Here is a 16,054-nt window from a genome sequence, read left to right as displayed (position 1 = left end):
ATATATATCCTTTATTCCCCAAGTTGCTGATGGTTATGATCTTTACCACAGTAATAGAAACATAACTAAGATAGAAGTTGGTACCAGGAGTGGGGTGATATATGACAGACCTGACCATATTGTTTGGGAGAGGATTATGGAAGGAGTTTGAAATTTGGGGCTAGAAAATACATGGACTGTTCAGAGATTGAGCTGTTATGGAAATTTGGAAGATATTGCTGAGATAAGTGCCGGCAATGGAGTCCTTGTTTGTGAAGACAGATAAAAGGCTCTATTGGGGTCCTTCATGAGCTTTATGAGTATTAGGCTGTTACAGTTTTGATCAGCTGAGGCTAAAGAATCTGATATGACTAACAAGAACCAGAATCATTAACGTGAAACATCTGCTTTTCTTGGACAAGAAGCTGTAATCCAGAGAAGCCATGACTGCATCTTGTGCTGGTAGCCAAACTTGGTAATGTGTAAGAGACTCTCAGGTAGTATTGGTTTTGAAGGCATAAAGAGGCAATGGAGGGTGGTTGAGGCTTATCACATGAAGCAGGGAATGCCTGAGAAGAGGCCATAAGAGACTATTAGTGAAGGTAGAGCTTTAGTTGCAGTAGAGACTCCAGACTATTGAAGCTACTCTGTGGTGAGAAAGCCAGGCAGTTGGGGTTGCTCGGTCATTTTGGAAGGCAGAAGATCATGAGTGAATCCCACACGTTGGACACTAAGCTATTTATATTGCTTAATTTGGGTCTAGTTTTTGATTTGATTAGGATGGTGGCCTGATTCTTTCATCTTGGAATAAGAATGTATTTAATTTAGTCTTGAATTTCCAGGACTCCAGTGTCGAAAGGTAGAACTCTTAAAATGATGTCATATTTTAATTGAAAACTTGCACTTTTTAAACTATTGAAAAATTTAAAGACCATAGGCCTTTAAAAATTATATTATATTTATACTGGGATATTGATATGAGAATTTGGGGGATGAACAAAAAGGAAATGTTATAGTTTTAAAGATGATGTGTTTGTGTGTCAAGTTATCACAGGGTTGATTGTGCTTCTTGACTTTGTCAACTTGATGGAAATCTAGACATATCTCAGAAGAGGATCTTAGTTGGGAAAATTGCCTCTGTAAGACTGGCCTAGTCTGTGTGATATTCTCTTAATTAGTTATTGATGTGGGAGACCCAGACCACTGTGGACAGTACTGCACTTGGGCAGGTGGTCTTCGGTAGTATAAAAATGTCAGACTGAGCAAGCCTACGGCGAACAAGCCTGTAGACAGTGTTCCACCAACCTGACTCAAATTCCTGCATTGACTTCACTTCAAGATCAACTACAAGTGTAAGATAAAATAAACCCTTTCCTTTGCAAGTTGCTTTTGGTCATGATCTTTATGACTACAATAAAAACCTAATAAATGGCCTATGTAGGATTTGCCAAAGCATCTTACAATGGCCAATTACTATTTCCTTCTTTCACTGTAGATGCATTGTCAAGTAGTACTGCCCAGTTTTGCCTATGGAATGTTCCCTGCTATAAAATAATTTAACCACAGCAATAATTTCCCCCTATAATGTAAAGTTTTTAATCCAAAATATGTGGTCTTTTAATGTTATAGTTAATAGTCTTTATGGGAAATTTGTTCTTTTTCGAAACCTTTCTTGTTAGAAACAGTCATTCTCTCTCTGTGCCTTACAGCACTATATATTTATTAAAATGAGGCAATATATAAAACACTAAGAAGAGCATAGCAAACATCATTTTCTCAGTACAACTTATTGGATGAGATGATAATGGCCATAGTTCACTTTCAAACACATTGCACTAGGGATTGTGGAAAGTGAACCTCAGGAGGTAAAAGTAGTTCAGGCCCAGTGATTTGCTCTTTGTTCATAAATCCCCAGTCCTACCTCTAACACCAGGAAAGGAGCTTTACTTTGTCTTGTGCAGCTTTCTGGTTGGTTGTGTGCCCTGTTGGATTGCTTGCCTTATTGCCTTTAAGTAGTCAATCTGGTTCATGTTTTAAGCACATTTTACCTGTGCCCAGGATTTTATTGGAAGAGGAAAAAAAGTATTTGAATTTCTTTCTGCTTGACATTATAGCACTGATTTGACCACTCATGAACCTGTTCCTTTTGTCCATTTTATGTATTAAGGGCAATAGTGTTACTATGAGCACCAAGGAGGAGAAATTTATGTAGACCTACAACTTTCCTCTTCTTCTGTCACAAATGTATGTGTGTTTATGTGTGTGCATGTTCAGAATGAGTTCACACCAAAGGACTCAGATCATCTAGAGTCCCTCAAAATGGACATGAAATGGCATACAGTTTGGGCACTGCTTAAGTTCTGCTGTACAGTAGCTCCCAAGTCTGGCTCAGTAGGAAAGGCTTGTTCCCTGGAGTAGGCCTTGTGCAAGGTGGGCTGAGTGCATTATTGCTGGCTTATTATTACAGCGCAGCAGAGGAGAAGGAAGTGTAAGTATAGCCTTGCCAAACACAGCACTCAGTCAAGCATGATTCCAGATGTTTCCATAGAACATCACAACTCTCGAAGTCAAGTTTATGGTTCTCACTCACAGATGTAGAAATAAGCTCAAAGGAATTTAATTCCTCACTTGAGACCCCTAAATGAGGAGTGGAGAAGGTTGGATTTCGAGCCCATTAACTATATATTATCTATGTTTATATTTTAGTCATTTATACATCATATGTACATAGAGGTGTCTTCTATAGCTCTTGATCTTATTTTTTAAGACAGTATCTCATCCTGTTCCTGGTGCTACTCTTATTGGCGAGGCTAGACCCTAGGATGCTCCTGTGTTTGTTTCCTAGTATTGGGATGACAGGTATGTGCTGCTGTGTGCCAGGTGTTGAGAACTGAACGCCGATTCCCATGTTTAGACTACAAAACACTTTACTCACTGAGGTATCTCATTTGCTCTATCTTGTTCATATTATTAAATATTGATCATCTTTTTTCTTTACTTTCATTTGTTTCTTGTAAAACGATGTCCTTATATTCATTTATAACACTTTATATCTTCCTTTTGCATTCCTTTAGACTCCATTTACTGGTCTATTTGACTAATAGCCTTTGTGCCTTGCCATATATTTGTAGCTGATTTACAAAAATTTCAAGTTATAAGGATGAAACTAAAAGTACTCTCTTTTCTTTATTTCTAGCTCTCCGTGTTGTATGAAAATCTCCTTTCCTTCTGGCCTCCTTAATGTCAGGCTGGAAAGATTCTATCAATCAATTTAAGACACTTTGTAATTAGGGCAATCGCATCTCAATACATGAAATCCAGGTCTGTTTTCTTTTACACTTTACTCTCAAACTGCTTTTCTCTCCCTCTACAAAGGATAGTGAAGGTGATGAGTGATGAGGAACCAGAGTTGGTCTTCTAAACCGAGCATGCTTAGTTTTCTTGGGGATGGTTCTGGTTTATGCCTGTTGTCCAGGAGTTCTTAATGACATGCCCTGTTTCCAAATTGGTGATTTCTTATGCAATATATAAGATTATTTTACTTATCCTCTTTATTTCTTCCATGTCTGTTCAATTGGGATATGAGGAGGAAAGGCAGCCTCTCCATTGTCAAGCTAGTTGGTTATGATGTACCAATGGCCTCTGTGTGGTAGATTCTCAATGTCCCTGGTCTTGTGGGTTGAGTTTATGGTTCTTCAGAAAGCCGTGCAGAAACTATGGACAACATGGCTTCCTGACTTGAGAATTCTAATTCTAGATCATTCTCCATGTTACCTATTGTTCTTAGCAACTCTCTGCCCTGGTACTTCTGGCTTCACACAAGGACACTTTACCTTCTAGACAGTACCACCATGAAACCTTTGAGGCTGAAGAAGGATGATGAAACCAGTTCCAGCAATGGCATTCCCGTGGTACCTCAGCTCCTCTCATCCCAAGTCTTCTTCTCACAGGGACTAGGATAGGTGGCCAGAGGAGGTTATTGGAGGATAGGCTCATCTTTGGTGCCTCTCAGTAACTCTTAGGATGTACCTGGCTCAGGACTCCTTGAAACTCTGGTGTGGGAGATTTACCATCACTTCCTCAAACTCAGTCTTAGCTAAGCCCCAGAGCAACAAGAAGAATCCTGCTTGGCAATGGGGTTTTGTTGCTCAGTGTATCAGTTTCCCTGACATGCACCCCTGTGGATACCCCAGCCACATACCACAGTGACTTTCAGTTCCGCTTTGGTTTGAATTTTCCTGGTAAGTTTATTTTCCTTGATTTGAAGATATTAGTTACACACTGGAGACAGAGCAGGCTTCTTCCTTGCCCACCCTTTTGTCAGCTAATGATACTTCCTTTGCTTGCAAGCCAATTCATCCACCCAATATTTCTCAAGGACAGAGAAACATCTGCCAACAAACAACTTCTGCTTATGCTAGATGCCCTCATTTAGCATGCCTGGTCTTCCTTTTCTAATTCCTCTAAAAGTAAATTGAAACTTCCTCTGAAGGTGAAACCATGTACCACTTAGTATTTCTGGCAATGAACCACAATGTCTGACTGTAGTGACTCTGAAACAATTTGTTTAATGATGGTTTCCCTCTTTCATCAGACCAGTGCCTCCTGTGATGGTGCATAAATATTTGAACACCTAGACATTTATCACATGTTATATGGGACAAATGGGTTGCATTAAGTAAGAAAGTTTCATTCTGAGAACATGCCGTTTCATGCAAACACACTTCTCACAAACTGCTTCCTTTGCAACAATGTCTGGAAGAATCTTGAATAGGTCTCAGAAAATGACCCACGCATTGTGGTCCTGTTTACTGATTCGGTGCATGGCCAGGTTCTTCCTAAGCAGCTACTGGAACAGTTGTTGCTAACTTTTCTGAGCATACTCTTTCCTTTGTTCAGCGGTTTCTCTTTTGCAGTATCCCAGGTAGAGATGGCCTGTACTGAGGCACAAGCAGGGCTGCCTCTGCTCATAAACTTGGAAATGAACAAATGTGTTCCCTGAAGCTTTGCAGCAGTGTCAGGAAATGGCCTGCTTGCATGCTGCATTTCGATAGGTCTGGAAATTCTGCCGAGTTTGGGTTGACTCCAGAAAAACAGTTTATAAAAGTGTGCAGGGAGGAGAGGCATCAAAGCAACCATTAGCTGAAGACACCAGTTCTCCTGAGTCGTCTCAGGCCCTGCTGGTTACCGGGCAGTGAGTGTCACTGAAGCGTGGCTGTGTGCTGTGCTGGTGGTTTGTTTTTCTGAAGAGTGGCTTGAAGGAAGCCTTCCTTTGCAGTTTATGTGTCTCAGGGGTCCCTGTGCCCCTTTGGCTGGGAAGTAGTGACTCTTCTCTTTGGAAGCAAACAAGGCTCAGGGTAGATCCCACTCACAGCTGAAGAAAATCACGACTTAGCTATTTGTATATCTAAGATAGCTTATAGTCCTTTCTTAAAGATGCCAAGAATATATGGATGAGTAAAAGAGATTTTTGTTGACTGGATGTTGGAGACATTATACTCAGCTCAACAACGGGTTTCTTCAGGTATCTTGATCCAGGCAAATGATCTTGAGATGTGAATATATGAATACTGAAGTTCCGTTCTTGCTTCTTTTAGCCTCATTGTTGAGACAACCCCATGCTAATTATTAGCAACTCAGTAAGGGATTTCTGGTTTGTGGAAAGATCTAAAATGAGTTTTCAAATTATAAGATTGATGGCGTTTCAGAGACATAGAATCTCAGTCATTTCCTTCTTTGTGGTTTTCTCTCTTTGCTCCAGGGATTCTAGTTCTGTGAGAGCCAGAGGACACAGCCTGAGTAGGGCAGTTGGGGGCCAGGGGTCCTCCGGTTTTCACTAGTTCTTGGAAGGGCATTGTGGGTACCTTATGGTATTTGCATCATGGTATTTTAGAAGTCTCCCTGGGACCCTGGGAAGGAATTTAAAACAAGATGCAACTAAAGATTTAGGATTACTTTTTTTTCCCTCCCCGATGCAATTTGAAGATGATTTTGAGGGACTCTTCCCAGTGCCTTAAGAGGCATCCACAATAATATTTTCTTGACCCATAGTGTTGCACACCTGGGTTCTGACAGTTGCATACTTTGTGACTTTAGGGAAGTCACTTAACCTCTCTGAACTTTAGCTTCCTCAAGTGCAGACTAGGGGATGACAATTCTACTTAAGTCACAGATTTTTCCTAAGGCCTGAGTCATAGAATGTTTGTGAAACTGTTGATAGGATGAGTATCCACTGGAATTGTCATGTTGCCTAAGCAACGCTGGCCAACAGTTTAATACAGGGGCCTCAAAGTTATTTTTAATGATTGCTACTTTTTATTTTACCTTTTACTTTTGGAGATTATAATACAATTACACCATTTCCCTCTTCCTTTTGATTAGTACTTTTTGATAGAGTCCTGTTAGAGGTTGGGCCATGACCACTTCTCACAGTCATGGCTCTGGTGGAAGTTTCACTTTCAGTCTTTACTAGTTTTAAAACTCTTTTTGAACCATCTCAGTTCTAATTCCCATGCAGCGTAGTGTATTAGTTCTCCATATGAATTTTAATGGACTTTGAATCTGTTGGTTAGTGTTGTTCAAATCTCGAAATGCAAGGCTGTAAATGTCTTTTCAAGCACATACCTCAATGTGCCTCCTCTGTGCTGAACAACAGTTATGAAGCTGAAACCAGGATCAGATTGTAAAATGCCAGCAAATGACTTGGAGTCTTCTGGAGTAAGTTTTTGCACAGTAAGCACTTCATTACTTGTCTATAAATTACATATGTTTAAAAGGGAGTGGGAGGTGAGGGAACTGGCTTAGCCCATCCACACAAAAGAGATTTCCAGGAATGTTCCTATCCTAAAGCACAACAGGAAGCTTATTGCTGAAGAGAAGCAGTAGCTAAACCAGAGTGTGTCAAGAAAGGATTGGGAACGAATGGGAAGCATACAAGGTTAGCAGAGAACTGAACTTTGCCCTCCACCAGGAATGCTTTCTGTAAAAGCATGTGTGAGAGAGTCTATACATCTCAAGGGAGAACTTTGTGTTCCTATGTGGGCACAAATGCACACATACATATATGTGTACACACAAATCTGGCACTTGCATTGCAAATAACTCGACAGTAGCAGAATTTGCCAGGATACATGTATGTAAAAATTTCTTTCATGCTAACATCATAGTTTAGCTTCAGTCATGTAGCTTTTCCTCCTCTGACCCTTTTTTTTTTTCCTGAATGTATTTGGCTTTTTTTTTATTTGATTAGGAAGATGAGAATATATAGTATACTGCTGGAATTATTCAAATATTTAATAAAATTGATCAAACATCATCCATATCAAAGGACTATATTAAGTAAGTTGATGCACTTCTTGTTTTGTTGTTTTAAATTCTTTTTGTAGCAAACAAAGACATGGGTTTTATTATGATGTTTTTGTACTTATCTGTGTGTCATTATACTTCATTACAGATTGTCCTGTGGTCTTTGATGGGTCCTGCTACATCACCAAGATTGGAAAACCACAGAGTTATGCATAGAAGAAGAAATGAAAAATAATACCAAACTCAACTTGTGGCATTAGATAAATATATTAATTCTCTCCCATGTATAGGTTACTGAATAAAAAAATTGAAGTACATTGGATGCTGCTATTTTATCTGTGCTTTCACGATAAGTCTTATGGAAGGAAGCTCCTGTTTGTCCATAGGATTGCAATAAAGAGGTACAATACCTTCCTTATTTAGGCATTATACTTAGCACTTTAACAACAATACTAAATAGGACAGTAATAGCTGTAGTCATGAAAGGGACCAGGTATCTGCATTTTCACATGGTGACCAGGTGATTATGACATTTGCTCAAGCTGGAGAACTACTGAGTTAGGACACCAAATTACTGTCTTACAATAATCTAGGACAAGCAGATTTTTAGAAAAATATTAACTTACATAAGTCTTGCTATAGCTACTGAGGACAGCATGACACTCCCTTGACAGCTGAGAACATTGAGACCTAGAGATTAAAACCACATGGATAAGATTCTTTTCCTAGGCAATCAATCTTCAGGGACTGCTTCTTTTTCTTTAGCCTACAGAATTAACACCTCCAAGTCTCCTACACAGACAGCTTTATTTTCAGTTGGTTTCCAAAGAGTTTTAGGTTTGGACAGAGCTAAGATCACACCAAGTCTTCAGTAGAGAAAATCTGTTGGCTTCAGTGATTTGCCATATGAACACAGCCATTGACCTAGACTCTTAATACCCTCAATTAAGTAGAAGAAAAAGAGATATTTCCACTGGAGTTGGATAGTACCACACCACTAAGCTGTGTTTTAGTAAATATAATCTGGGCAGGGCATAAAAATATAAAAATTTCAACAAGCTATCCTTCAGATGTACTAGAGCAACCTTAATATCCCAGATCTCAATCCTTAATTGAAGTAAAAGGGGTCATATTTTTAATGATGTAAATCATATCCTCCAATACAGAATATTTCTATGGGGGCAGAAAGGGAGCAATAGGAGAGTCTCTGGAAAGTATACATCATCAGAATTTCTTTTAATGGGCAAAGAAGGGATTTAGAATTATATATTTCAGATGTACAATGACAAAGTTCTTTCTATTTTTGGCTTAGGAATTTCAATAGTGAAGGTGTTTTATAATAAGTGTTAGTATAATAAGCTGTAAAACTTTCACATCACTGATTATATCCTATATTTCATTTCACTGAGTTTCTCCTAAAAATAATAGCCTTCACTTTCCAAACGTAGCCAGCACTATCATTAAATACAGACTCTCTTGTGTAATTTTAAGCAAAGTCTTAACCTTTTTGCTGCTTAAGAAAAAGGGAAGGTACTCTTCAAACTAGATTCCAAGCTGTATGTTTTCCTTTCTGCATTGATGATAGTTCCCCAAAGAGACCCCTTTACAACAATATGGTTCCATGTTGGGTGAACTGGCTTTCCATCAATCAGATGAATGAACACTTGAGATACAAGAAAGCAATGTCAACATTTCTTTTCTCTGTGCTTCTCACAGAACCTGAGGATAGAAGCTTCAAACCTAGGTACCTTCTAGAAAGGTGACCGTGGGATCTGGGCTGAAGGAATGGTAATAGGGTATACTGGAAATTGTAGTCACACTGGGAATCCTAGTGTCACGTTCCAACTTGGGGGCCTTACATCTTAGCTCTTATTAGTTTTATGTCCTATGGGTTTCTAATCTAGACATGTCAGAAACTTCTTTTTAAGTGAAACCAAAATTATGAATATCTCTGTGTCTTTTAATTTTCAAATGCTATTTCAGAGGCTTTTACAATACAGTCTATAATATGCAAACTAAATCAAGATATTTGTGGACTGCATTGGCTCAGGAACTGATGATCTGAGGTGTGTATGTATGTCTGTACTCACGTGTAAGACAGGGCAGACACAGATTTACACATACTGAATTAATTAAATTTATTTGTGTACATCTTAAGATGACTGCAAGCAAAAGTGGCCTATGCTGGAACTCACTGTTACTTCAGGAGAGTGGGGAGATCTACAGTTCAGCTCATCATTCTTATAACAGTGTTTATCTTCTCATGGAGCTGTGAAAAAGCTGCACAAGACTGTCTTTCATTATTTTGACAAGTTAGGGTAGATCAGTCATTAATATGTTCCCACAAATAGCTACTGAAGGTTAACCAAAATGCAGCACATTGTAACTAGTTATGTTAGTGACACAAACCACAAGTCCGTATTTACAACAGAGTGGTTCAGTAGGCATCTTTAGGGCATGATGTCATCATGAAGAGTGAGAGGAGGGACAAAATGCCGTTTTTACTTCTCTCTGCTGGGGAGAACAGCACAAAGCTGTGGTGGTGGCTATGCAACACTCATTGCCTGTGGTCGGTGTAGTTCCATCTGCTCATTAAGTTAAAAAAAAAACAACCTCTCAAGTTATTTCTTTTCTATTGTCTCATAAATGTAAATCAAATAGGGAGGGAGAGCTGTAAAACAAACACAAATGCCCTCTAAATGGGCTAAGAAATAATGGACTAGAATTATTCCTTAAGGTACTTAAGTACAGCGCTTTGCATAGTACGGATACCTCTCTTTAGTCAATAGATGGGGTCCTGAAAAGTAACTTATAAATCAATCTTGCCAACTAAATCATATTGTGAGTGCATTAGATGAGTTTTTTTTTTTTTTTAAAGAAATGCTAGTATGAATGTTTTTGGAAAGCAAAAGAAAAAAATCCTTTTGGAAAATGAAATCTCGGGCCTAATATATCTCTGCTGCAAGTTCGTGGAGCCATTGAGCGAATGCCTAAATTGGGGTACTTCCCTTGATTAGCTCACCAGCACTGCACACTTGCAGACCGCAGAGCCTTTCTGAGTAATGTATTTAGAGTGCAGCTTTCAGATTTAACTGAGATTTACATACCCACAATGACTTAACTCAAAGGCAGGGATGTGGAAGAGGTTTGAAAATCAAATGACTCTCAGAGCAGAGGAGGTATCCTGTCTGAGTCAAGGTTCTTGTGAAATGCAGGGTTACAGAACATTGATGCAGAGAGTAGACATCTTTCCTTCCCATTTTAGGTTTAAGGGGGAGGCCCCTATAACAACAGACCCATCACTGAAAGCAAAGCACAGATTATTGACTATAACCATTATTACACCAGAAGCTTTCGCCAGGAAACAAAGACCCAAAGAATAAGGGTGTTGGGTGCATATTTGTACTGAATTTGTGAATACTGAGCATCTTGAAGACATATTATCTGATATATATATATATATATATATATATATATATATATATATATATATATTAAAAAGCATCTGATGGTATAGACTGGGAGGAAAATTCCAAAGCCTGTTTGTTCTGATTCTGTTTGTCCTTAAGGCAAAATAGACCCTAGGTACTTCAGGATAGGGAAGATGTCTCTCATGTGAGAACTTTATGGCTTATTTCAAAGGGAAGATCTGAGAATTCTTTACAAGCATCACACCCTGTGTCAGGAGAAACAGGTGCAAAGAGTCATGGAAAACAACTTGCTTTTGTGGTTTTCTTGGATTCCAGGGTGGTGAAGTTTGCAGGAGGCTGCACCTAGCATTTGAGCCTTCTTTCACAGGAGGTAGGGACTGAAATGTCAGAGCGGGAGAGGGGTCTGCCTTGCCATCTAGGCTTTCACCCTCTAGTGTGAGTGAATGCAAATCTCAACCTATTGTTCAGTTCTCCCAGCTTCATCCAAGCAAAGCATACATCAGTCAAGATGGCAGGAGTGCTGATGGGCACAAATGGTTCTTCCCACGCTACTGACTAAGCACTGCAGCTTTGACATTCCACATTGAGCACCTTAAAATGGCCTCCAATCTGCACCAGAGAACTTCTTATGTATTCTGTGTCTTTCATCCTAAAGCTAGACTACTGTTTAATTTACTCCCCTTCTCTATGCAAGAAAATGAATCCTGTTTTTTGCACAGGACTTAAGTGCTCTTCCTGCTTGCCTTCATACCTGCTATGCCCTTAGACCTAATTTAAATAATTTATTGAAAGGTAGTTCTCAAAACAAAGACATTCCTTTGAAAAATTTCAGCATTCCACCTCACTGCTGCAAGAAGCAGTGATATCCTGCTCAAGTTAGTTTCAATAGAATTACTAACTCCTTAGAAATTATTGGGCCGGAGGGAATTTCCCAGAACATTTGAGCAGATGAGTGGTTAGTCCCTGAAGGACAGGAATGAGGAAGTGGGGTGCAGCCAGGAGGTGAGCATGCCTTCTTCCCACTCCCAGCTTGCTTTTCCTTGGGCCACATGCCTCTAAGATCACGATCTATATTCACATATGCGGGTTTCTCCTAGTACACAGTTTTCCTGCTTTTTTTGAGTGCACAGAGCCTCACAATTCCTGAATCCACAGAAATTAGTTCTAGTCACTATCAGGGGCTATTGAGGGTCTCAAGGTCCCTTTTCAGTTATCTTCAGACAGTTTCAGATTAGATGACCATAAACATGAGGGTAGAATGAAAAGTATTACAGAGTGCTGTGAGCTCACCACTGAGAGCAGGTATAGAATGGGGGGCAGGGAGGGTTGATGCTGTTGTTGTTTTTATGAGTTATATGCATTTTCAAAATAGGCACCAATTGCAGATGAAAAGTCTACAGTGTATTTGATCTTCAGGTGTTCTGTGAAGCACTGTCACAAGGCATGTAATAGTATCCAGATCATGGCTGTCTGGCAGAGGTCTGGAAAGTAGAAGGTAAGTTGTAAGAAAAATAACTTGAGTTTTACTAGTTGATAACATGCTTGGAGCACTGTTGAAAAAAAAAAGTCAAGAATGACTCTAAGAGGCAAAATAATTTTAATTTTTTCAAGACAAAAAAGAATTGGTGTGCAGACATAACAATTCACTAAGTTTTAATATGAGGAAGCAAGAGAATAACCTCCTTGTAAGATGAGTCTCCCAGAGGATACTGGTCCAACCAGAATTGGACAGAAGTGACCTTTGATGGGGTAGGGGCCCTGTAAAAGCAGAAGATTACAGGGGCCTCATGAGATTCACTAGCTGTTCTTTGTCCTCACTGGGTGCAGGCAGAAGAGGTAAGAACGTTAGCTAGCTTAAGGAACATTCCCCAGACCACTTCAAAATGGGGTAAAACCACCAGAGCTCTGTCTGATCATCCTTGAAAGCTGGGATATGCTTTCCTCTTTCTTGATGGAAGGGAGCCTCTGAGCTTAAGCCTGCTTCATGGATGCTCCTAAGGTTCTGTTGTCCACTCAGCCCTGTGCAAGCTAGTCTTCGGTCTGCCTTCTCACAGATGGATCTGGGAATCTCAAAACTCAAATCAATGTATATTTTATGTATATGGGTGTTTGGTCTGCATTTGTCTCTCTACACCACATGCATGCAGTGTCTATCAAGGCCAGGCAAAGGCACTGGATTCCCTGGGAATTACAGGCAGATGTGAGCCACCATCTGGGTGCTGAGAATTCAACTTGGATCCTCTGGAAGAGCAGTCAGTGTCTCAGGCTGCTTAAATTTCAAACTTTGAAGGAAGATTTCTTCAGTTCTTTTTTGGAGTTCTTTTGTTGAACAGATTTTGGGGGACAATCTTTCAGTGTTCCTATCAAAACACATTTAGTTTTTATGACATAATAGATGAGTGAACATTAAGAAAATCAGGGAGCTGGGTTTCTGCCTAGACTACTTGAGCTTGCATGTTCTTTAGATTGTCAGCTCACTGCCCAAAACACGTGACCATGGAAGCTAGGGTGTGAATGACATTGCTGAATGACAAATGTGCTGAGTGCTGGCCAGTCCTGGCTAATTATCCAGCTGTAGGGGTACAGTGGGTAACTTTTCTTTCCAAAGACTCCTCCCCCTACCCAGCTCCAAACCACAGAGTAAAGAGAAGAATCCACAGCCCTCTGCATTAGGGCTTTTAGCGCAGCCACAGTGCAACCAGAGTCCCAGGCTGTAGAAGCCATTTCCCAAGTGTGGTTGGCTCAGGTTGCACCCTGTTGCCCATGGGCCAGATGGGTTGGCTCTCACAGGGGTCATGTGTGGAAATTCTCAGCACTCTCGCTTCACTTACAGTTTTCTCTGAAGTCTCAGCTCTTCGTTTTGTCCTGGAGCTCCTGGAAACTGACAGAAAATAGATGAGGAATGTGTAAGGTCTGTGGTGGGGCTGATTGATATGAAGCGGCATCGTTCACATATGAAGCTCAGGTCCCCAGTCCTCTGGGCATCCTCACCATCACTGAAAAGTCAGATGATAGAATGAGATGAGAGGGAGTGTAAAGCAAGAGAAGAAAATGAGCTATACTGTGACACTTTATGCTTGGGAACTATTGTCAATATCTTCAAGGGCTAGCTGGCTGCCCCATTAAATGTCTGAGCTCTCACCAGACAAATGGGTACAGCACAAAACAGCATTATTGATATATTATTCTCTGAGGTTCAAGTTTCTGTGGCTCTTTTCCTATGGTCCAATTAACATCAGAAGTTAGTAAACAGAGTTTAGTTTTTCTACACCTGATCTGATTTCCACTGTGTTAAATGGTCTATTCATTATAGTTCACACATAAAATGGATGCATGGTGGACAGCTGGCCCACCTCCCGGAGATTTGGTGGTAGATGGTAAGATTCCTCATGTTGACTTCAACATACTCCGTAGAGGATCTCTGTTTTGGATCCTTGATAGCATAATTTGTGTCTTTGTCTATATACTTTGTTACTGCTTACTATGTCCTACATGCAATGAAATCTTCATAAACATTTCATGTGAGTGCATTACAATGTGTTTTATTGAAACCATAACATCAACAGAAATAGTATTAGCCAATTACTCAATTTATATAAACTCAAAAGTTCTCTCAAACCTGGAGCTGTTAGGGTGTGAGCAGTTATTACAATACTGAGAAACGAATTTGGCAGACATTAGGTAATACACATTGCACATACATGTATCAATAGGAATACAAAGAGTTGTGCATAGGTTTGTTTTGTGACATCTTTTTTTCTTTGTATTACTTGGTTTTTATTCTGCACTTAATTTCATAATCAGCTGGTAAAGGCCTGTGAACCTCAGAGGCTCCCTGCTGCTCCTCTTTCTGCTTCCTCTCACCCTTTTGACATTTTTACTTTTATTATCTAAAAATACAACATTGTTATGGGATTTTTTTTTTAGTTTCCTTAGTATCACTACTTTTCATAAATTTCCAAGGAATTCTGATGGTGATATTCATGGTATAGCTTTATCTGTAGATCAGTGACGCTACATTACTAAGCGTCAGCAGTGACTAAGCACACTTGCCCATGGCTTTAGAAAATGTCCTTAATAGGGTATGCACACACTGCCTTGCTCCTTCCCCTATCCTTCAGTGTGGACCACAGATCTGATATGTAGAGTCCTGGAAGCCATTTGGATCACGAATGCTTGTGTTGCTTTCTAGGCATGGTAGAGTGGAAGATGCCACCAGCTCAGAGCTGAGTGGCTGGCTAATTCTTTACTTCATGTGAGGGAGTAACACTTATACCATTTAAACAATTCTGATTTGGATTTCTATGTGACTGAAATGAATTCTAGCTGCCATTTACTGTGTCCTGATTTATGCTGGCATCGTATTTAGTCTGCTCTGGGGGAAGACCCAGGGAAATGATAAACTCAGGGATAAAGCATTCATCAGTTTGGGAAATAGAGCTATCCAAATTCCCAGGCACATTCTACTGATTTCGGTGAAGATAAGAATTTCCAACTTCCAATCCTGGTGACTTTGTGAGAATCGACCAAACGTAGGCCTCATGGGCAACATGAGAACAACGTGAGAGATGCAGACCGAAGCCAGAGGGCCAGGTAGACAGGGAGGGCAGTGAGTGGAGCCACTTTTCCTGCACACAGCAGAACTGGGAGAGTTTGGGTGTTGTGCAGTCTGAGAAACAGTCTTGCAGGTCCTGTGGCAATGGTTCTGGGAAAGTCATTTCCTGAGCTTTCACCAAAATCTTAATTGATGCAGCAGAGCTGTCCCATAGAAGGATCAAACCTGCAGCTCTTCGATTGTGGGCAGTGATATGGAGACACAGCTGCCCCTCTTCACTACCGTCTCTGTAGAAGGGAACTAGAGAGCTTAATCTCAGGGATTTCTATCTTTCCTGTCCTCTTCTCTATCCTTCCTTCTTAGGTGAAAGGGAGGGAGGAAAGAAAGGGGGGATATAGTAATATCATAGAAATCATAGAAATAGACAAATAGGGATAGGTTAACAAATTTACTCTTAAGTGAAACATTACATAGGTATATCTTACATTGGTAGAAATCTCTATAATTGATACAAAGTTGAAGTTATAATCTCTTACATTGGTACAGAATTTATTTTGTACAAATTTAAGGTTTTCATAGGTATGAGTTTCTTATTGATATAAAAGTAGGATTAATATTGTTATTCTCATAGGCGTTGTGCCTATATAACAAGGCTTAGACCCAGTCCTTCTTCAACTTTTTTTAAACTGATTTGAGTTGGTTAGCCTGTGAGTTAAGGGCCTATAACAATTGCATGGCCCTGAGTTTATTGTTAGGGTGTTTTCTAGATTGTAATTAGAAATAG

Source organism: Grammomys surdaster, unplaced genomic scaffold, assembly GCF_004785775.1.
Source record: "Grammomys surdaster isolate TR1022 unplaced genomic scaffold, NIH_TR_1.0 125951, whole genome shotgun sequence".
NCBI classification, from domain to species: domain Eukaryota; kingdom Metazoa; phylum Chordata; class Mammalia; order Rodentia; family Muridae; genus Grammomys; species Grammomys surdaster.
The sequence above is the reverse complement of the archived record's forward strand: the minus strand, read 5'-3'. Positions refer to the sequence as shown.